At 36.0% G+C, this 22800-nt stretch overlaps 1 protein-coding gene across 5 annotated transcripts in view; it reads right to left on the bottom strand.

Moving 5' to 3' along the window:
- SEMA3A (semaphorin 3A) overlaps window positions 1-22800 on the bottom strand; it is a 331651-nt gene that overhangs the window by 121608 nt on the left and 187243 nt on the right. The gene's annotated exons all lie outside the window — the stretch shown is intronic.

Genomic DNA, 22800 nt, shown 5'->3' with positions numbered 1-22800 from the left:
TCTTCATTCCTGTCCACCCAAATTCATGTTGGGACCAAAGCCAACACTATCATTTCAAGGCATGTCTGTGCTAACAAATTTCTGATAAGAAACTTTCCCTGTGATGACAAAACCTATGTGGTTCAAGCCATGACCTTGTGATACACAGAAGCAAGCACAGTTTTAGGAGCAGAAACAGTTCCATAGATGCCAGTATAACTCCTCACACAGCACCCATGCAGACAGATGAGAAAGGGGAGTGGACAAGTTGGGATCCAAGAGCTTGGACCACACTCCACATACCCACATCTTCAGGCTGCTAAAATCTGTTAGCTCTACCAAGCCAAGGATGCATGTTTTTCTTCTTAAAACAGCTTCCAAATGTTTAGGTTCTGCCTAACAGTGCAGCTTACCTGCTATGACTTTTTGGTTTTCAATAAGACCACTCACATTTTCCACCACTGATCCAATTGATTAGTGAGTGTAAGATAACAACTCCTATATATATATATAAAAATCAAGTGAAAGTTGCTGTTAATTTCTTTTTCCGTTTCCATTTCTGTTTCCCTTTCCCTTTCCTTTTCCCTTTCCCTTTCTTTTTTTTTTCCCCTTTTCCTTTCCCTTTCCCTTTCCCGTTCCCGTTCCCATTCCTTTTCCTTTTCCTTTTCCTTTTCCTTTCCTTTTCCTTTTCCTTTTCTTTTCCCTTTTCCTTTTCCTTTTCTTTCCTTTTCCTTTTCCTTTTTCTTTTTTTTTTTTTTCCTTTTTTTTTCTTTTCCTTTTTTTTTTCCTTTTTTTCCTTTTTTTTTTTCCTTTTTTTTTTTTTTTTTCCTTTTTTTTTCCTTTTTTTCCTTTCCTTTCTTTCTCTTTTTTATTATTTTACTTTTTTTTTTTTTTTTTTTGCTATTGGTGTTGCTTTTTACCTCAACTTCCTTCTTTTTTTCCCCATCTTTTACTTCAGTCAGAACAAGGAAGGTGTTGGGTGAAGATTCTTGAGGCCTACATAATAGTGGTACTTATAATTTCAGAGAATCTCAACATCTTAGTAGTTCCAGAGATGTTAAACCTATTTTTCACATTAATTTATACCAGGTAGATTTGGAAGCAGATGTTCTATAATGACAGATATTCTATAATGGAGAGAATTAGTAGGCAACATATTCAAGGAAGAGAAAGATAACCCTAAGAAGATTCATTCTTCAGCCCAGTGTTGCCCCAATATTCTTTTCAGTTATTTGGAAAAAACTCTCCCTACCAACCAAGAGTTTACTCACATAGAAAGAGAGCAAAGAGATCATGCGCTATATTTTGTTTCTCATTCTATTTTTTTTTTCCTGGCTAAATATAACTATACATTTTTATTGCAAAATACTTTTTAAAACTCGTACTGCTCAAGACAAGTTCTTTTTTTTTTTTTTTTTTTTTTTTTTTTTTTTAATGTAACAAGAAAAAATCAAATCACCCCAAGCAGTCTTGTCAAAATAATTCTTCTGGCTTCCTGCCAAATTTTAGAATTCGACGGTATTGTCCTCCAGTTCACTTATTTGCATTTTGTTAGAGACTTTACTAATTCTCTTTACGTTGTAATGACTGATTCAAATGTTGAATGTCGACTTACTGAATAGTGAGCGATGCAGATGATTGATTGCTTAACTTGTCTTAGAACACTCTTGGCTAGAAATGCTTTGCTGTCATCTGTATCTGATCATTTTTCTTATAACTGTCAAAAAGCTTTGTAATTTTCTTCGTCTCTCTTGGTTTGAACTCACATAGGTATGATTCTGCCCTTTGTAGCTGTGGATAAAGACAAGTGTCTGCTGAAGTCAGCATTATACAAATGTGAATCTGATATAAATGGAAAGAATATCAGTTAGGCAGATAGCTGCTTAGTTTAAAACAAGCCCAACATGATTTTGCTATTGTAAAGTTCTAAATATTCACATCTACAGATGGCAACTGAAGTTTTATTTTCTTTCTAATATTCATGAAAAATTGCAGATTATAACATTGAAATCAAAAGTTTATTGTGTCCAAGAGTAAATGATATCATCACCTTCACTGTTCGTAAGCCCCCACAGTGTAACTTAAAAGGACCAGGTGTAGCCATATAGAGAAATAATATTATTATTTTTATATACATTTTCTGTGATTCTTTGGAATATGTAACAGTTTCAAACTAAAAAAATAAAAATAAAAATAAATACTAATCTCTAAGATTAGGGCTTTTCTCTTGGATTTTAATCCAGTATTTGTTATACTGACCCATTATTCATTTTTGTGGGAGGTGAATAGATTTCTAGTGTTTCTTTCAAAAATTAAAATAAAAATTAGGCCTCGGCATATTCCAAGCAGTATAGTTCAACTAATGTGAAATCATGTTTCTCCTTATCAGGAATCAGATCAGGGATATAGGTTGAGGGAAAAATGACATTTGGATACTGATGATTCTCATTCACTGCTAATTTAATTGGGATAGAGTTACAACAAAACTAAGAGGTGAAAACCTTAATAATCTCTGTAGTTTCTCTACTGTTTATTCTAAAGTACATTTCTCCAGTGATGAATATAGCTTTAGATGACATTCTGGAAAGGGCTGTTGAAGAGCAAAGCAATGACATTTGCACAATCAATACAAATTAAGTATTCCACTTCCTCAAATTAATTAGTTTCAAAGTGTTTACCATCCAGTGTCTTTTCAGTATCCAGTCAGTGACTATCGCTGGGAAAATGACACAAACAGCAGTGACAGGGCACATTCCCAGAAGGGCACTGACATCCATCAATTCTGTTGAGTGTCAATCAGTCATGCTGGCAAGGTACATGACTGATCAGTACTAAAATAAACCAAGATTTACAACAAAGATTGCATTGCAATGACAAGAGAAAAACGATGAATGCCTTCAATAAGTCAATGAAATTAATACTGTCTATTATGCATACACTAATTCTTTTCCATTTTTCTTGTTGTTCATGTTAATGGTTGGTATATCCATGACCTTTGCAGACATATAATATTTGTCTGTATTGAAAGACTTTTTTTTTACTTCCTTTATGCTTTCTCCAGTTGATTTTACTATAAAGAGGTTAACGTCACTCCACAAGTTGTCGCAGCCAAGAACCATTTCTTCAATAAATGTTCAGAGAGCATTTTCTTATTTCCTTTTGACACATCTTCAGCTATCATCCTTCTTGTTGCTTTGAGATTTTTCCTATAAAGCTGATCTCTGCACATTATGACTACAATATGATCTATAAAATGCTTTATGAGGCAAATTTACAGTAGGTCATGTTTTTTTGGAGGTAATAAAGACTTCATTGCTTTTGTTATTGGTGCTTGCTTCCCACATTTATTTTGAGTGTTGCAAGTGACCAAAACTAATCATTTGAAATGCACCATATGTTAAAAAGAACCATCATATTATAATGGATTTTCACTGAAACCAACTGTAGTGTGAGTTTGTGGGGCAGATTCTGATACTGACCACTTCATTTTAGCCACCTTAAATTCACTGCCCTGACTTGTTTTTATTCTCTGTTCTCAGCCAGTGTCCAAGCTTTCTGGTATTTGACCTTCTTTCAGTATGTCTTTCTGTAGTCTCTACATGGTCTTTCTTCTATTAACTGATGTTTCTGTTGATCTGGTCTGACTTGTGTCAGAAAATTCACTTTGCCAGACCAAGCTGGCAAATTTACAGAAGAAAACCAATCCCAAACTCTTGCCTTTCTTTTGGCACACGATTATTTAATTTGCTAATGGAATTGCAATTTAATAGTATGTATACACACAGAAGGTCTAATTCCTGAAGTGAAATCAATGGAAATATGCATGCACAAGGAATGTAGATTTGGTTTATTTTTTATGACACATTTTCATTAAAGAATAAGCCAGAAAACCACAGCTATAGCTAAGATGAATACAGTTAGGCAGATCCTGAGGTTTGCTTTATCCGTGGCTGGTATTCCATTATAAATCTTGCTTTATGTCTGTGTTACTTCAGTAGAGCTTGTCAAAAAGAGAACACAACAAAAGAAAACCACTTTTTTTTTTTTTTTTTTTTACTTTACTACCAGGCACACTATCTTTCTAGTGTGCAGGAGTTTGTCTGTGTTAGAAATTAGAAAATTTGCGAGCTTTGGTTCGTGATCCTGTTACAGTCTTCACAACAACATGCCAGACAAGATTATTTTTGTTGATAAGTATCAAAGCGGTCATATCAATTTCTAGAAAAACACTGGTTTCTTTACTAGGATTCAGATCTGCCCCTGTCCTATTACTGGTGACTCTGCAGTGACTGGATTACGTAGTCAGTTCTGCTCGTCATAACACGCTTGTGAAAGAAGTGAGTGGGTTGCTGGTTGCACAAAATTCTCGACCTTCATTCCTTTGCCTGTAACGATAAGATCTCATTGTATATCTCCTAGCAATAGATAAAAGATAAGTCAATGCATATTATGCCATCAAACAGGGATCTTGCTGGATTGTGAGCAATGCCTCCCACAATGTCATGCTAGAACATTTCCTTCTTCTCTCGCCAGGCTTTTACTTTAGCTACTGAGTATCAGGTGGCCACATGTTTGCACATGCATTTGTTGCTTACACAGATGTATATTGTGCCTGTTTGGTATATCTGCTTGTATATCTGTCTCAATAGTCCCAGATATAAATTAGTCATTACCCTCTGATTATTTGCTGAATACTAAAATGCCAATTCTTCCATTAAAGGAAAAAGTGGATAGTCTATCTTCTATAGCCTCCACATTTATTGCTCTGAGTGTTGATGGCGAAGTCTGCCCATGACAAACAGTTAAGGAAAAAGCAGGAATTGGAAGGAAATTATGATTGATAGCTTCCTGAAAGGCATCAGTCAGCAGAGCATATCTGGCAAAACTAGGGATATAACTGTAAAAAGGCACCAGATTTGTTGTATATCATTTCTCCATCCCAATTCAACAACAAATACAATGCATACAGACTGATGTTTCACTGAGGTATTATAAACGTTGGCAAGAACTGATTGGGTACTTGTTAGTATCTGAAGTCAGTTGGGCTGGTCCCCATCCCAAGTCTAATGCTGAGTAACACAACCAATAACCTGATAATATATATATATACACATATTTATATATATACACATACACATATATGCATATGTGTGTGTATATATATATGTATATACATATATACACATGCATATTATTTTTGTCAGGGTTTGGTTACTTTATATCTCAGTTATTTTCTTTCACTTACACCTCAGACGTCACTGGGACCTTAGGATTTAGCCCTTAGTAAGGAAACCTTTGGTTTGCTATATATTTTAGTTTAACTCATTTGCTATCAGCAAATGATAAAACAAAGAACAATGACAAAAAAAAAAAAACAACACAAAACCTCAAAAAATTATACTTTTACATAATTTTAGAATATTGGAAAGTGATTGTTTTTATTTGATATGAAACAAAATACAGGTTTATAAAGTGTATAAGTTCACACGGTGCTCACATACTGTGCTCACCACTAAGGTAGTTTATCCATTTTTAGTAATGTAAAAAGAAAACTTTTGCAATCAGCACTTTTATTTATTTATTTATTTATTTATTTATTTTGGTGCAGTATAAGCCAGATAAACTTGAAACTACACAGCATTTGTTGTTGATGGCAATTCTGTGTTATTGTAATTTGAATGAGATAAATGACTGGGAGAAAAGGGAGGGTTATCTTATCAGTAATCAAAATACAATTGGAAGAGAGCCTCTCACAGCTGTTCAATCAATCCCAGCTTTCATCCTCCTCATCTACCTTATCATAACAGTTGCCAATCACCTGGATTCACTGAACTCTACTGGATGAAGGGGAAAAAAAAAAAAGGAAAAGAAAAGAAAACAGATTTTTTTTTTCTGTAAAACATTTGTTTCGGAAGGAGTATGTAGTTAGAAACATAGTTCATGGAACAATATTTTCATTACAATTTATCAATTAGAAGTAGTGAAGACAAGATATACAGTTTTTTGTGCACTGGTGATGTAAGCCAAGCATTTTAAATGAAACACTCCTGCCTACCTTCCACTGGAGAGAAGAGAAAAAAAAAAAAAAAAAAAAACTGAGGGCCACGAGTATAGTTTGATCAAAACCAGATACTTGGAAGGAGGAATGTTGCACCAATGTTTTGTTTCAGTTGCGCCAGCATAAGCATGGACTCCTTTGACTTCAAAATACTGATGCATATGGTTTTTATACTGTAAAACTGAGAGTAGATTTTAGCTCATTAATGTCAGCGCTATTTAGCTACAAGACAGCCCTTAAAGTGTTCTTGATTTGAATAATTGGATGAGTCACGTGATATTTTAAAGACATAAAACATTTAGATTTCAAAAGCCAACCTGTTTTCCCTTTATTATTTGCATTATTTGTCTTTTTTTGTCTCTGGAAGTGAATCCAGGTTATCCCTACTGTTCAGTCATTTTCTTATAAAACATGAGAATTATTAACCTCTGAGCTAAACAAGGGCTTGTAAAGATCAATATCATATGTTCTTGAAGCTATTATAATATCTCATATTATGTATTTGATTTTGAACAAGGTTTTAGTATATATGTAACTGTGAACTTCACAGTAGCTCAATACTGATCTAATGAGAATGGTTTCCAAACATTTCTTATCCATGGATAAGGAATTCTTTATGGATAAGGAATTGGCTAGATGGCCACATTCAGAGAGTTGCAGTCAATATCCAGGTGGAGATCAGTGGCAAGTGCTGTCCATCAGTGTCCCATATTGGGACCGGCGTTGTTTAGTATCTTCACTAATGACAGAGACAGTGGAAAAGAGTGCACCCTCAGCAGACTGTGAATGACACCAAGCTGAGTGGTGCAGCTGACACTATAGAAGGGATGCCATCTAGAAGAACCATGACAGGCTTGAGAGGTGGACCCATGTGAACCTCATGAATTTCAACAGGGTCCTGCATCTGGGTCAGGGCAATCCCATACAGCAGAACAGACTGAGGGATGAGTGGACTGAGAGCAGCCCTGCAGAGAAAGATTTCGGTGTATTGGTGGATGAAAAATTGGACATGAGCCAGCAATATGTGCTTGCAGCCTACAAATACAAGTGTATCCTGGGCAGCATTAAAAGCAGCATGGCCAGAAGGTTGAGGGAGGTGATTCTCCCTCTCTACTCCACCCTCATGAGACCCCACCTGGAGCACTGTGTTAAGCCTAAGAAGGACATGGACCTGTTGGAGAAAGTCCAGAAGAAAGCCATGAAGATGATCAGAGGGCTGGAGCACCTCTCCTACAAAAACTGAGAGAGCTGGGGATGTTCAGCCTGCAGAAAACTCCAGGGAAATCTTACTGCAACCTGAAGGGGTCTAGTAAGGAAGATGAAGAGGGACTTTTTACAATGGCATGTAGTGATAGGACTGATGTGATGTAGTGATAGGTAATGGTTTTAAACTAAAAGAGGATAGATTTAGATTAGATATTCAGAAGATATTCACTGATGTGAGGGTGGTGAGGTAGTTGAACATTTTGCCCAGAGAAGCTGTGGATGCCCTACTTCTGGAAGCATTCAACGCTATGTTGGATGGGGCTTCGGACAGTCCCCATGGCAAGGGGGTTGGGTAGATGGTCTTTAAAGGCCCCTTCCAACCCAAACCTTTCCATGATTCTATGATTCTATGATTCTATGATTCTTTTCTAGCTCACATAGTAGAAGCACTATAGGCCCACTAATTCATTATTGTACCTTGAGTAATACACCTTGAATGAGCCTGGCTAGTTTAATGGGGCACTGATGACTGTAAATTGTTCTATCTTCTGAGCTAGTACAGGTAAACAGCCAGTTAAATCCCATTCATTAAGTATCTCAGTTATCAGATCTGGTTAATAGTTCATGAATTCTCAGCCATTTCTATGGTACTGTTGGAAATTTAGGCTTCAACGTGCAGAACATTATCAGGAAGTGAAATTGTGGGTAGTTGTTACTTCAAGGACTAGCTTATCTATAAACAATTCCATTCTTGTCACATTAAACATCATATCACATAGGCATGAACACCTTTTCAATGACTAACAGTACAGATGGAGAGTTGTTTTCCCAGGGCAAAAGTGTATTTCATTTAGCCACGTGGGAACAAGATAAGAAGACTGTCATGTCCTAGCCTCTCCATAGCCTACCCACAAGTTGGGTCCAATCACAGTATAGAGCAAGAAAGGAACAGTTGCCCTATAGGAACACCTATTTGCTCAAAATATTGACCATGCTTCAATAAGACACATCTGAGGTAGTTTTAAATTCACTTGCGTACCTGTAGTGTAACAACAGGTACACTAACAGTGTAACTAACAACACTGGCTAAGAGTTATATTAGTAAATATTAATTGATTTTGTTCCTCATTTAATCATGCCATGTTTAATGACTAGGGTGTTATGCCAGGCTAAACAGGCAAGCAAGTTACTCTGAAGTCAGCTCAGCGGGTATGTTATGACTATGTATTATTATAATCATAATGATGAACGAAAGTCGGATAAACTCAATGCAAAAGCAAAATGTCTACACACTGATTTTTGCATGGGTAACATTTGGGAAGTCTAAGGTTTATTTACATATTTTTAAAGACAGTTACTGCTCCTTAGAATTAAATTCTTTACACCATAATTTCTGTAAACAAAACAAAACAAAGTAAAACTACAACAACAACAGAAAAACTTCTCAGTTGAAAATAAAACTAACTCAGTAATGTCAAAACCTATCAAGTTTGGTCAAGCAACAAATTATTTAAAATACCATGATGTTTGAGAAAAGTTCTCTTAGTGAGGTCTGTTTTTTTTTTTTTTTTTAATTTTATTTTATTTTTTATTCATCTCTTAAAAAGTCTTTTATTCTAGATTCCTGATAATTTAACCTGAAAGTCAAAAGTCTTGTCAGTGTCTTTACATGTCACACGTCATTGACTATTAAAAATTAAGAGTAACAAATTTGTCAGCAAGTGTATTGGAGTTGAAGGTGTTATAATAAAATCCTTCCTCTGCAAATATCTTCCTTTCTCAGGGCTGAGAGTATGAAAGTTCTTCATAACCATCAAATAAATATTGGTTTCAGGTACCAAATTTATATATTTCAAAAACAATTGAGCTCATTTAAAAGAATTAATAAATATGAGGTATTAAGTTTGTTAAGGATATCAGGGGAAATCCTGTGGTTTTATTTTCAAATATGACTTCAGTATTTGACAACAAATTTAACACTGACTCTTGGAGAGACTTGTGGAGTAGGTCCAATCCAACAGAGATTCAGTCTGAAATTAAAGTCCTTTTTCAATGTTTCAAAATTATTATTATTTTATTATTATTATTATTTTTATTTTAATTATTGAACTGATAATAAAAAACTGCATGAATTATTTACCAATGTGAATTAGTTAACACATACAATAGGGTTAGGAAACTTCCTTGGAAATTCAGTTGCATATGCAAAACTACAAAATAGAATAAGAGTACATGAGTTTTCAGAACTTCAGGGACAGATTTATGATGGAAAGTACAGTTGACCTGCTTCAGAAAAAAAGGTCTCTTTATTCTTGAAAATCATGTAAGAAACATGTTCTTGTGTTTATCTGTCTAACAAATCTTCAAAGTCCTGTGATTAAAAAAATGCAAATAGACTTTGGGGTAGTTCTACTTGTAGGTAAATCATTATATTCTATATAGCAGCTGGCTTAGATGGACTGTGTCCAGCTTTTCTTATATTGGTACAAATCAGTGACCTCATATTTTCAGTTTCAGACATAGCTATCAACACTCCTTCTGTTAAAATTGGTTTTTGCAGAATGGGATCCACTCTTCACTTTGATCACATTACCAGCACTTTGAGGAATTGTCTTTTCACATTATTAGAATAGATGAGTAAAATTCATGCTTGGATTTACATCTTTCCCTCTTCTGATAGCTCTTATTTCTTCTAATCCACAGGGAAGGATTTGGATGAATTTCAGCAAGAGGCTGAAAGCACTGACTGCAGTTAAACAGTCTCTGTAGCTCACATACAGACTGCCACAACTCTACTAATGCACTTTAATCATAGCACATAAAAGGAGGGACTTCTACCACTGACACTCCTTGCTCAGAATTCTATGCCAAAAGAGAATAAGTGATGATACCCAGTTTTTTTCATGTTTAATGCTACTCTATCAATCAAAGTTTTAAATTTCTTTCAGGTTACACCAACCAAACTAGTTCCACTTTCAGCAGTTTTGTAATTATTGCACTCTCAAAGGAGGAAATAGAACTTTCTAAGTCACAGCTAAATTCAATGTGAAATATATATATATAAAATTTTTACATTATTTTTCTGGATTATGTCCATAGTACAAAGGGGCTGGGAAGAGTGTGTTTCTACTGAAAATTTTGTGACATGCGAACAACTTTGAACTGTAATTCTGATAACACAAGTAAATTATATTGTAAAGTGCTTTCCCTAGTTTAAAAGCCTCCCCCAAAATGTCTTAATCCACTTCACACAACACACAGTTAAGCTATGCAAATGCTTGACATGGGCTGATGTAGATGTTAGGATTTGTTCATAGTTTCAAGGGCCAAGGCTTTATATAAGATCGAGAAAAATAAATCCTTAAAAGGCTATTTAATTTAGACACAGCTCCTAGCTAACAGAGTTCCTGCAATTCAAGTTCTAAGAGGTTTAGTGAGTATTTGGGGGAACTAACACTACATGATTGACCTAACATTACTTTTTCTTCCCATGGAAACCCTTATTATGGGTTTGCTATGACTGTGGGTGAAGAAGTCATACATCCCACCTCATCATGTGTGCATACAAGTACAGTCTTGAGGAGAGGCAACTGCAAGATGTGAAATATAATTAGACGAAATAACTGTTGCCACTCCTTTCTCATCTGAGCTGTGCAGTGTGGCTGCTTCTGGGGCCTCCTTAGCCCTTCTTCCTTCCTCCTCTGCCTCCCCTCAGAGCCTTTGGAGCCATCTCAGGTAAATTGAAATATTTGCAAACAGCATTGTTTCATGCTGACTGAATCCATCTTCTGCAACTGCATTTCAACCTCTAATTTCTTCTAAATACTTTTTGTTTTGAAATAACTTGTACATATTTGATCTTTTAAATGAATACCAGAAAGAATCATTAGCAATTTCTGGTAGAGACAGAAGAGGAAAAGTGAGTGGATTATCAGCATTCACATAGCACCTGCTGCCTGGATGGTCTTAATGCATGACAAGATTTGGATACAACTTCATGGTGCTTGACCTCAGAGCACAAGTTCATTTTCCTAAAGACATGTCAATGTAAATATAATAGGATTTGCTTGAACACCAAATCACCTGGTGAATCAGGATCTATTTAGGGCACTTTTAGAAAGGAGTTCAAAGATAATTGAATGTAATTTAGGATGTTTTTACTCCAAACACACTTGGCCAGTCCCAGCTGAACCACCTCTGAGTGGATTCCTGCTGGATGTTATCAGCAGAAATGGCTGAACTGCAGTGTCTCCAGCTCCAGCTCCTCTGACATTCTGCAGCAAGCATCAGCAGGAAGGAAGTGACGTGCACACAAATGACCATTGAAAAAGTGAAAATACCATTCCCAAACTAACAAAAACAAGTGATAAAGTGATATTTTGTTCAAATAAATTAATTGGGCAAGAAAAGCTGGCACCAAGCTTCAAATTTGCCTGTTCCCAGTTAATTTTTTGGATTCTTTTCCTCTTTGTTTACACTAGCACAATGGAAGTCTAGTCCACATCACTGATCCTAGGTGACTTGTCTATCTAAATAAATGACAGCTTATTCATTGCACCAACACAATAGCATCATTATCCTCAGCGTTATCATCAGGAATAAAGTTCAGTGGAATTTTGTATCAGAGAAGAGAAATAATGCATGTTTCTGACGCTCCAGTGGAATATCAATGAAAATCAGTGTATCATTTTTTTTGCTGAAGCCATGAAAACTACACTTTTCTTACCTAGGCAGAGATCAGAGATCATATTCATGCCATTTACTTCGTGTCCCTGTCAAAACAGAAGCCTTCAGAGGATGACCTGTAGACTGCAGGTATTAGTGAAATGGCCCAGATACACTGAGATGGAAAGCAGTGTTTGTCACCTTTTCTTTATTACCTAAAATGAGAATTACCAAAGCTAACTATTTCTGCAAAGTATACTGGGAATTTTAAGTTAGTTCACTGTTTCACATTCTAATTTTCCTCGTACTTTGAGTGATTTAAAACAGGACTACTTTTCACCTGAATTCAGGAAACATTCTCTATTGGCACCAAATTGCCATTCCTGCGCAATGAGTTTAATGGATTGCTCAGGTAGGTAGTGTAGCCTCAATATAAGTTTGGTTTATGTAAAGGACACATTAAAAATTGGAATGTTTGGGGGGAAAAGTCAGAGCATTTTCCACTTACCCTTCCAGACCCAATGATATTTTTCATTCTCAACAGCTCCACTACTTACTCTGCTAATTTCCCTCCAAAAGAATGCCCCTTTGGGTGCAATATTCAAGCATATATGTTATGTCAACTGTTGAACAAGCTTCCAAATGCCCACATTGATCCAAGATATCATGCGTCACTGTTGAAAGATGAGGAACATTCACACACACACAAAAAAAAACCACTAGAAGTTAAAGGAGACATTTCTCATTGAATGTGTTAGTTGACACACTAACACGTTGTTAATGGTATAATCTAGAGATTTAAACAACAATAGTAATAATAAGCTAAAGTTGCAGTTCACCTGAAATTGAACAGGACACTGATCCAGTGTTTCCAAATTAAACCAATACTGGGCGGTTCCAAATGAGTTCTAGAGAGGCAGATTTCAGATGATACAAATTGGTAAAACCCTATTGCTCCGTTGCTTTTAATAAACCCAGAATAATTTAAAGCAGATGTGGATATCCCTTAAACTTACGCATACTGAGCCTTTCTGTAGAGCTCCTTATTATCTAGCAGGATTTTGATTAAATCTGGAATAAACTATCATCAGAACAGTAAAGTTTCTACATGCTTATAATGTTTGAAGACTAAGTAATATGAAGAAGGACATTACAAAGCTGCATCATGGCATTCTGTTGCAGATGATATTCATACTTCTAAAATAGCTGGGGAAATAATTCCTTGTCCTTATGGATAGGAGGTTTCCTATTGCCATATATATATTGGAAGATCTTCAAAAACGGATATCTTGCAGTCTTGAAATTGGTGAATTCTGAGTCTCCGTGGAGCATTACCAGGCATTGTAAAACCAATGTACTACTTTTTCCAAAGTTATATTCATCTATTGTAATCATTTCTGTTTCCTGTACTGACAAGTGTATATTCAAGAAAAAGTATTTTGTTTTGTTTTGTTTTCTTTTATTTAGACAAATGTAACTCCAGTAGCAGCTGACATGGCTTCAAATATAATAACAAACATTTGAGTTTATTTCTAGCTATTCTAATTATGAAAGACATCAGGGTGGATGTGTTTTCTTTTTTTGTAGCCACTAACGCTAATTTGGCCTACCGGGAAACAGTTTCAAAATGTCAACATTTGCATGCCTGAACCCTGCTATGAACTAAAAGGATTCATGTGCAGAGGTCCTGCCTCAAGCTGTGACACACTACTTACCTCCTCAGAGAGAGTTAACACGCTAATTTGAACAAATGAAATTAGAACAGCCAACTCTCCACCATGGTCAGGGGAAAAACACCCTGACCATAGTGTCTGATTGCAGTTTAAGTTGTATGTTGCTTAATTAAACTGTAGTATTACAGCAGATTAAGGCGTGTGTAAACACACTACAAAAGAGGTCTTCAAGTTTGGAGGTAAATATGAATGTAATACCCAGTTCACTAAAAGGAAAGTTGCCCTTTTTAGAAGCATAATCTTTGAGATTTAAGACAAAAATTTTCACATATGCTGTATATGCTGTTTTCCACAGATGTATATTCTGGAGTGCTCTCCTGAGATTCAAATGCTAACAAGTCTGAACAGCAATCTGGTAGAAAGGTCCACAAGTTGAGGAAGTTTGCATCTGCTCCGCTGCTTAGTTGAACTAGTTCATGACCCTTGATGTTTAATCCAAAGACAAGCAAAGGCAGTGGGATTTTACTGATTGTGCTGAAAACTGAATCAAACCAATAGATTAAGGGCATGGTTCCTATAGGACCTGTGTTTTCAGGAACTTCCTCCAGAACATTTGCCCTTATAACCTCAGAAACATTTATTTTTATTATTATTTTTTTTTTAAGTATGCACTTTAAGCTAAAATATAGAGTCCCAATGGATGTCACTAGGTAACGCTCTTATGCACAATGCTCCAAATATTTTCTTATCTTGTGATTAAGTGTTCAGTCTGACATGCTTTGCTATGATCTCTGTAGGGAAAATATAAGTAGTGGGAACTTTCTAATTTGCCTTAGTATAACTCTTGTAAGACTTGAGAGTGATCTTTAGGAAGTGGGATTTAGTGCTGGCTCAAAGTTTTTGGAAGATATGAACATCTTACTGTCCTCCATGCTATTTGAGAGCTCTGTTCCAGAATAATGGTGAAATAATAAATCGTATGAACTACACCTAGCTTTGCTATCTGAATTGGGACTAACTTTTATCATGTCAAGAAGCAGTTTGCCTAAAATAAGTGTTATGCAGGTCAGTGGACATCGTGAGGTGCCCCTGAGGATCTTCAAAAAGAAATCAAGTCCGCCTAAATTTAAGAACCTAAATCAAATGAATCAAATCCTATTTAATTCTGCAAAAGAGATATCAACATTAAACTGTATTGCAGCATTTTAATTATATGTATTTATTAATTGCTTCCACTTGCATTAATATGTGGGGGATTTTTGTATATTCTCCTTCCTTTGTTCAATATGCAGAATAGGTAGAACATTAAATTTATCTTTCTTTTCCAACTTTTCAGTATTTGCCCTAATGACTACATAGCATTCAAATGCTGGTCTGGAAGGGAGAAGTATTAAATTGCATTTTAACTTTCCTATGGCAAAAATCTGAGTCAGAAATGTGACTCAGTGAAGGAGAAGCTATTATGATTCCTATTCAATAAGGAAGGAAAACAGTGAGAATTAAAACATAAGTACCCTAAAATACTGAGCATTTGACTTGACTCAATGTCCTGGTTTCAGTTAGGACAGAGTTAATTTGCCTCCTAGTAGCTGGCAGGGTGCTATGTTTTGGATTAGGATGAGAACAGCGCTGATAACATGCTGATGTTTTAATTGTTGTAGAGCAGTGCTTACACCAAGCCAAGGACTTTTCAGCCTCTCTCTGTCCTGCTAGCGAGCAGGCTAGGGATGCAGCAGAAGCTGGGAGGGGACAGACCCAGGACAGCTGACCCAAACTGGCCAAAGGGGTATTCCATACCATCTGACGTCATGCTGAACAATATATAGGGGTGGCTAGCCGGGGTGGAGGGGTGGCCGGCTGCTCGGGGATAGGCTGGGCATCGGTCAACGGGTGGTGAGCAATTGCATTGTGCATCACTTATTTCGTACACATTATTACTATTAATACTATTATTATTATTATTATTGTTGTTATTCTTTTCCCTGTCTTAATAAACTGTCTTTATCTCAACTCACAGGCTTCACTTTCCCGTTTCTCTCCCCCATCCCGGAGAGGGAGGGGGGAGGGTGAGCGAACGGCTGTGTGGTGTTTGACTGCCAGCCGGGCTAAACCACAACACTCAACAAGCCTTGATCTTTGAGAGTACTTAGCATGATGAGATATACGATTTCAAAACACAACCCTACACTCTGCAGACTGCAGAAATACTTCTGTGGATCTGCAGGGAAGGTAGCTAGACAGATAGTGACAATCTAGCACATCATGTAAGCATGATAGAGAAGCAAGATAATAGTTTAGATGTCCATGGCAGAAGTCAAGTACCATAATTCATACCTTACCTCTGGTACAGATACCAGAATCTGCAATAAATGAAGAAGGGGTGCTATACACAACAAGCATGTCTGACCTCACCTTTCTTTTTTACCCACTTCTATCTGTGCATCAAAGGAAGTAAAAAGTCCCTTGGAAATAATAGATGAAAACTATGTAATCAAAGGTTGTATGGGACTGATGTAGTTCATGAATACGAAATAAGCTGCTGAATCTCCCAGTTCGGTGAGGAGAGAGCAAAGCTTCCTCTGTGGATTTCAGACACAGTTGAAGTTGTGGTCCAACCTTTATGCCACATGTTCACATCCATTATTGATTGTGTTGGCCAAAAATTCCAAACAGCAAGAAGCAGAACACTCAGCATATAAACTTTCAGTCCAAACCATTATAAATTATGAGAAACTAAAACCATTGATTTATCATGGGAAAGCATGTTTAATTAGTGTTCAAATATTAAGGCACTTAATATGCTTTTACATGCACATAAAAATATCAATCCTGTTTTGAATAATACTCAGTAGTCATAAAAGCATGAAGAAATGTATGATTTTTTCTAGTCTTAAAATTTAGCACCCGCTCAATTTCTACCAAAGTCAATAGCATTTAACTCCTGTTTCAGACTATATACATTAATGTTTCTGTAAATCAGGAATATAGGCTGTTTTCTAGGTAGGTGGACTTACACTGTGGAGTAAAAGCAAAGTGAAATGGACCTGTGGTTTCCTCACATCGGAAACCTCCATATCTGCATACAGACCCTAATTCCTATATAATCCTGAGTGGTTTACCTCTTAAAATAAACAGACTCTACCTTATGTCCTTACTGGATTACTGTGAGTAGGATGTTTACATAAAGGATATAGCTAAGTATTCACTGAACATAACAAGAGTGCAATTCATTCCCATGCATTAGAACCCATTATAATTTGGTGGCTATATTTAAATAAACCAGAATTTAACTATGGCAGCAATTATGATCTAATGTTAATACTGTAATTGTGTCCAAACCTTGCCCTCCAGAGCCTGATTCATTCAAATGTTTATCTACACTACCACTACCCATGGAATGTAAATATGAAGATGAGTATTTTGTGTGAGAGAAAGTAAGCATTACTTACTTTTTGTTCAGGTATAATAGATGTCAGTTCAGTAAACATAATTTTCACTCCTAATGATGCCAATTACTTTGCACTTCATGCAAAGATCTAACCACATTTTAATAAACAATAGGACCTGAGTCTCACTCTCAGACATTTATTTGAGCAGTGCAGAATGTTTCAACATGGAAATAATTGTTTTAAAGCTCTTTTGTACTATCCTAGCTGTGGAATATGTCCATGACATTGAAGCAAAAAAAAATCTGAAGTTGGGCTGACCTGAACAGTGGGGAACCATAATGCTGAGTGCCATTTTAAGTTGACATGGCATCACAACACTGTAACTTACTGTGTCTGAGTAATATCTGTGGAAAAAAGAAATGTCTAAGGGATGATCTAATTGTTGTCTTCAATTACCTGTTGGGGGATTATAAATGAAAGAGAACCAGACTCTTGCCACAGGTGCATAGTGGAAGGACAAGAGATAACATGCACAAATTGCAACAGGGAAATACTGAATGCACTTTAAGAAAGAAGTCTTGACTCAAATGGGATGTCCAGAGAGGCTGTGAAATCTCTGTCGTTGAAATCTTTAAAACTTGAGTGGACCAGACACAAATCAACCAGATCTAAATCTGAACATAGCCTTCATTTGACCAGGAGATTGAACTGGTCTCTTTCAGTTATATCTTTTTTTTTTTTATTTATTTTTTTTATTATATGATTTAAGTATACTGATTAGCTTTGATAAATTAGGACCTAAAAAGAAATAAAAAACAGACCACTGTATCCTACTAAAAAAAAAAAAAAGAAAAGACTCGTGAATCTCTCTTAAAGCTGGTTATTCCTGAGGGTCACAATTTCCTTAATCTAAGCAACAGCAGAAAACAACCAAATGGGCAACAGGAGATATGCCACATACTGATACTTGTAAAGCAGTTGAGAGATACAGAGGAGTATAAGTACAAGTGCTTGAGCATTACGGGGCAAATAAGGATCCATAGCTTTCAATGAAAGAGAGAGAACAGAAATCTCAAATGTTGCATTGTAGGATATGTATGTCAGATATGTCAGATACACAAATTCTTGCATAATTTAGGCCAGATTCTCAAATAACATAGGCATACCGTCATAAAGCTATGTAGGTGTTCAGCTATTAACCATGTTTTCATTCATTATCCTCATTATATTTTCAACACAGTCTACTTTTAAATAATATAATTTACAAATCACGCAGACATGAAGAGGCAGTACTTGCTCTGGACAGATATTTTCTACAAATAGTCCTCTATAAATAGGATGCAGTCTTTTATCTGAGTTTCATCTTCAGTTAGAAAGAGCACATCCCACTCATTATTTCCATTTACCTCTACTACATTACCACCTTAAGGGCCATGTGAAAAAAAAAAAGTCATGGAACACTATGTTAAATATCTGCTAAAAACATTTAGGTAAACACCACCTTAATGATGATTAAGTAACAATCTCAACACAAATTTCGGTCCTTTTGATTTCAGCATTCCCCAAATCTCACTCTAGCTGCTGGACAGCATAGCCATAAAGAGTACAGTGAGCCTTAACAAACACAGCTAGTGGTTTTATTGTCAATTTTGCAGAATAATTGTCTGGAAACAGCAGCAAAGTTACTTATGGAGATCAGAATGAAAAAAAAATGTGCTAATGTAATACGTTATGGCTGTTTAAGAAAGAAGGGGATGTTGATATAGAAAGACAAAAGAACTGCAAGATTAAGAGTAACTCATTTTCCTTTTATGGCCTGTTATTGCATGGCTGAACATTGCCATTAACATTGTATTTTCAGAACATACTGAATTTAAGAAAACTCTTTTGTTCCATTTGCAGCCCACATGCTGACACAGCATCTCATCTCCTATTGTTCTAACTTCCAACTATTATCTGATATATTTGATGTGCTGAAAGATAAAATGCACACAGATTCCAGTTACCTTAGAGATAGCAAAAGAATAATTACTTAGCAGAGGAACAACTGAGATTGGTCCATTTCTGACAGTTTTATTCTGGTGTGTGTGAGACCCACAAATGCGAGTTCAGACCCTGTCAGCCAGGAGTCTTTGTTGGGGCTCTGTTGTGCACTGAATGATCTCACCCTCTCCTGACTCCCACACACAGAGGTACACAGGGAAGAGCAGGCTCAACCAGTCCTAAATTCCTTTGCCAGTTCAGACTCCAGATAGACTCCGCAGCAGTGAGGAAGAAGCATGGCTCGTATCAAGTGTTCAAGAGAGATGTTTTGAAGAAACGGATTTATTCAAGGTTAATAAATACTTGTGTTGTCATTTTTCATGGATGCTAGTTCTGGTGATGAGCAAGCATTGACCTTGCAACTGAGAAAACTGTCTGCCAAGAGACCTTGTAAAAGTCTGCAGCCTCTGATAAGGTACAGTGCTAGGCTAAAAAGAGACTAGTTTTCATATAGTTGGTCAGAAAATTTTTGAGAGACAGACGCTTTTCAAAGTCTGAGTCCTTAGAGCCCCAGCCTTCTAATTTAGCCATTTTATCTAGGCTAGGCATAACCAAGTAGTATTTCACCAGTGTTGCATAAACTTGACTTGTATAAAGAATCTGGAGAAGTTCTCACAAAGTCTGATTCAATCAAACTAATTAAAAAAAAAAAAAAAAAAAAAAAAAAGTGCTGTTTGGTTTCCTGGGGAACAAGTTTCAAGAGTGTGGCAAAAACATGAAGTAGATGACCTGATCAAAATACGTGTCTTTTTTTTTTTTTTTTTTTTTTGTTTTTTTTTTTTCTTGTTTTTGGAAAACAAAATAGGGTATGGGGTAATATCATCATTAAGATTGTAGTAGAAACTAAGGATCTCCACAACTCTTCGAGTCTTACTTACTGAAAAGAAAATTTCAATGACTACGTGGTGTAAAGAGCAAGTTACTAGAGCATAAATGTTCTTTCACCAAAACAAAATTGTACTGTGGTTCCAGGAAAGAAAGGCACTCTTAGGTGGGTTCATGAACAAAGGATATTAAGGAAAGGTAGGAAGAAATAAAGCCTGACTCTACATGATGTGTGCCAACTTTGGTCTAATAAAGCAAAGAAATCTTGGAATGCTTTGAGTACATAATATTTTTAAAGCTCTAATAAAACACACCTGAGCTGTTATTTTACCACATTTAAAGACATGTGCCACAGAAGCTAGATTTTGCCATACATTTTTGCCTATTCTGGTAGCCTGTAATTAATAAGCACTGATGTGGAGGAGAGCAGAATACTCAGCTGCCGGTTCAGATTCCTCTGACTTACTCCCACATACTTTTCTAAAGTGTACAACATATAGTAATGTTCTTGAATTATTCTGAAGTCATTTGGTTAAGAAGAGATGACACTGCTATGTCTGCCTTGCTGAAATCAAATATTCTTCTTTCTCCTACAGATGTTCTTCTTCAATTTCTTGACTTATTAGAGTGTCTGTCTACACCAGCTGTCTTACTTCAGCATCTCTACAATTCTGGGGCAGATTAAGAAACAAACCTGTCTATAACATTAATAAGATTTATTTTCATTTTACCTAACTAATCTGTGAAATAAAGGGGAAGAAAAAAAAAAAAAAGAAGAAGAAGAAGTACGCACACCCATGAAAAATATGCTAGCTAGAATAACCCTTCTATTCATCCTGCCATTCATGTAATGGTATCAAAAATCATACTGCATGTAGAGGAGTCAAAATGAACTATGACAGCATGAAAGAACTGCTGGAATGTTGGTTTCACTCCATCCAATTTGGGTGCAGGAAAAGGTGATGTTACCCAGAAGGCAGACAGTCCCAGCAGCTGCCAAAATAATCTCATATATACAGTGTATATGAACCAGAGGTGGAATACACATATCCAATCACTTAGAACAATAATGTGCCAAATAGTTGTAGTAGCACAATAGCAGAAAAAATAATGGAATCAAAATACACTCTGGGTGGTATCAAAACATGGGAGGACTAGAAAAAAGAGCAAATATCTCAAGTTTTACAAGGAATCCAGTTACATTTTGCCTAAAACTAATACTAATTTTAAAAATGTATTAAAATTAACTGCTGTCTACTTTTAAGACAGGGAATTCAACATGTATTTCATCCAGGAGTCAGAATACCAGTACAGAATATATATAATTATTCTTTCCCTGTCAGAGTTTGGGTTGGCGCTTTCCGTGCTAGCTGATCTCCTATAGTATTTTCTGCTAGAATATATTACATTAATTTAATTTAGAGTTAAAGTAAGCATGACTAAATGGCAAGGCAAGTGTTTCAGTACTTTGTCCAGCTAAGATGAAAAAAAATAAATGCTTATATGTTACAAAAGAGTGTTTTTTTATAGGTGTTTGTTTGTGTTCAGTAATCAGTCTTGCAGTACCGATCCGTAAATAATCACGTGGGTTGCATTCTAAGGGAACATTTTATTGCTGACTTAGCTACCTAATGGGAGGCTACAGAGAAGACTTATGCAGACTCCTCTTTGAGGTGGCAAGTAACAGCAGGACAAGAGGCAACAGACACAAGAGGCAACACAGAAAATTCTGATTAGAAAAAAGGACAAAATTATTCACAGTGAGGATGACCAAACAGTGGAACAGGGACCCAGAGAGACTGTAGAATTTCTATCTATGATTCTCAAAAGTTGGCTGGACAGGGCCCTGAGACACTTGACTTAGTTGGCCTTGTTTTGAGCAGGGTTTAGATGTCAAAGTAAACTTTCAGAAGCTTCTTCTAACCTAAATTACCCTGTGATTCCGTAATTGACACATTTTCCACTGTCACCATCTATCAGGAGAAAGCACAAAACCTAGGATTACACAGACATCTCTAATATCTAGTTTTACATACATTTAATTACATTTAATTATTTTCTCTTATTTATTTATTTATTTATTTATTTTCATATAGGCATTCAAAACAACTTCTTTAATGCATCCTACCACTTCTACAACAGTCTACTTGATAAACTACTTTCCTCAAGAAGAAAGTCACAAGCTCTAAGATGAATTAGGATTTTTTGTCATGGCACATAGTTAACTAAAACAGAACCACTGAGCTACCACTGCAAACAAAAATTCTCAAGGTAATGGCAGTATATACGTACTCTGTGTTGTGCAGCTGAGAGTAGACTAAGACATATTAGGTCCCACTAAAAGTGAGATCTTGTGGTTCAGAGAAAGTGACTGAAACCTAATAGAATTAGAAACTTGGATGAAACTAAAACAAGATCTTTCCTCAGTTTTTTTTAACAACAAAATTTCCAGTACTTTTGTTGGTGGCATCATTGAAATAAAGAGATTTCAGGAACACAAGATACTATGGGGGTGGCTATTGAGAAAGTGGCAACCATAGACACGACTTCAAGCAAGTGAGCTCAAAATTTTATGACCTGCGTAGGAAGATAAATGAAACTTCATGAGAAAACAGCACTACTGACATGAGGATGTTGTTAGGTGCAGAAGGCGTGCACCCTGAGTGCTGATGAGTAGCTAGCTGACAAAGAGCTGCATCTTGTAACGACAACTGTGTAAAGCCATGATATATTTTTTTCTGCTAATTTTTTGTCTTTTATCACATCCATTTGAATGAATCCTTAATGAATATTGTGCTCTATTTGAAGTCAAAGAAGAAAAACAGTAGGTACACCATTGCCACATATTAATCACAATATTTTATTTCTCAATTATCTTTAATTTAATAATTGTATTATTTTCACTTCTGTTTTAACTTTAAGGGCTTCTATTGCAAATACTGTATTTTTGCAGGTGGTTTAG

Source organism: Cygnus olor, chromosome 1 (assembly GCF_009769625.2).
Source record: "Cygnus olor isolate bCygOlo1 chromosome 1, bCygOlo1.pri.v2, whole genome shotgun sequence".
Taxonomy (NCBI): Eukaryota; Metazoa; Chordata; class Aves; order Anseriformes; family Anatidae; genus Cygnus; species Cygnus olor.
This window is presented reverse-complemented; position numbering and strand designations above follow the sequence as displayed.